The 1,862-nt window shown below is 39.7% G+C and overlaps 1 pseudogene; it reads right to left on the bottom strand.

The window, feature by feature from the left end:
• Positions 1–337: 337 nt before the first annotated feature.
• LOC139036244 (craniofacial development protein 2-like) lies at positions 338–1,135 on the bottom strand (annotated as a pseudogene).
• Positions 1,136–1,862: the final 727 nt, after the last annotated feature.

Raw genomic sequence — 1,862 nt, 5'->3', positions numbered from 1 at the left:
TTTCCTCTATTTTTTTTGCATTGACCACTGAGGAAGGCTTTCTTATCTCTCCTTGCTATTCTTTGGAACTCTGCATTCAAATGGAAATATCTTTCCTTTTCTCCTTTGCCTTTCACTTCTCTTCTTTTCTCAGCTATCTGTAAGGCCTCTTCAAACAACCATTTTGCCTTTTTTCATTTCTTTTTCTTGGGGTTGGTCTGGATCCCTCTCTCCTATACAGTGTCATGAACCTCCGTCCATAGTTCTTCAGGCACTCTGTCTATCAGATCTAATCCCTTGAGTCTATTTGTTACTTCCACTGTATAGTCATAGGGATTTGATTTAGGTCACACCTGAATGGTCTAGTGTTTTTCCCTATGTTTTTCAATTTAAGTCTGAATTTGGCAATAAGGAATTCATGATCTGAGCCACAGTCATTTCCCAGTCTTGTTTTTGCTGATTGTATAGAGCTTCTCCATCTTTGTCTGCAAAGAATATAATCAATCTGATTTTGGTATTGATCATCCAGTGATGTCCACGTGTAGAGTCTTCTCTAGTGTTAGAAGAAGGTATTTGCTATGACCAGTGCTTCTCTTGGCAAAACTCTATTAACATTTGTTCTGCTGCATTCTGTACTCGAAGGCCAAATTTGCCTGTTATTTCAGGTGTTTCTTGACTTCCTACTTTTGCATTCCAGTCCCCTATAATGAAAAGGACATCTTTTTTGGGTGTTAGTTCTGAAAAGTCTTGTAGATCTTTATAGAACCGTTCAACTTCAGCTGCTTCCGCATTACTAGCTGGGGCATAGACTTGGATTACTATGATATTGAATGGTTTGCCTTGGAAATGAACAGAGATCATTCTGTCATTTTTGACGTTGCATCCAAGCACTGCATTTTGGACTCTTTTTGACTGTGATGGCTACTCCATTTCTTCTAAGGGATTGTTGCCCACAGTAGTAGATGTAATGGTCATCTGAGTTAAATTCACCCATTCCAGTCCATTTTAGTTTGCTGATCCCTAAAATGTTGACATTCACTCTTGCCATCTCCTGTTTGACCACTTCCAATTTGCCTTGATTCATGGACCTAACATTTCAGGTTCATATGCAATACTGCTCTTTGCAGCATCGGACTTTGCTTCCATCACCAGTCATATCGAAAACTGGGTGGTGTTTTTCTTTGATTTTCTTTGTTCATTCTTTCTGGAGTTATTTCTCCACTGATCTCCAGTAGCACATTTGAAACCTACCAACCTGGGGCATTCATCTTTCAGTGTCCTGTCTTTTTGTCTTTGTATACTGCTCACGGGGTTCTCAAGGCAAGAATACTGAAGTGGTTTGCCATTCTCTTCTTCTGTGGATCATGTTTTGTCAGAAATCTCCACTATGGCTCATCCATCTTGGGTGGCCCTACATGGCATGGTTCATAGTTTATAAATATAAATATATATTTTAAAAATATAGCATTTATATATTTTTTGGCTCTGCTGGGTCTTTGTTGTGGCACACAGGCTCAGTATTTGCAACATGCAGTCTCAGTAGTTGTCTCGCTCAGGCTTAGTTGCCCCAAGGCGTGTGGCATCTTAGTTCCCTGACCAGGGATCAAACCCACATCCCTTCCATTGAAAGGCAGATTCCTAACCACCAGGGAAGTTCCTTAATACTATTTTAAGTGATGTTCTTTAGTTTCATTGGTCACTGTCTCTCACTTTTATGTAATTTTTTCAAACTATTTGTACAGTACTACTCTTAGAATCAAATGAGAGCACTGTATATATCTTCAATGGATCAGAAGTAGGGATGATCCATGAGAAGGTACTCCTGGAGCTATTGATTTTGCTCATAGAACACAGTCCTGGTCTGCAATTTCCTGCCGTCACCC

The sequence above is a fragment of the Odocoileus virginianus genome, chromosome 8 (assembly GCF_023699985.2).
Source record: "Odocoileus virginianus isolate 20LAN1187 ecotype Illinois chromosome 8, Ovbor_1.2, whole genome shotgun sequence".
NCBI classification, from domain to species: Eukaryota; Metazoa; Chordata; class Mammalia; order Artiodactyla; family Cervidae; genus Odocoileus; species Odocoileus virginianus.
Note: the sequence above shows the minus strand (reverse complement) of the source record. Positions and strands in the feature narration are given on the sequence as shown.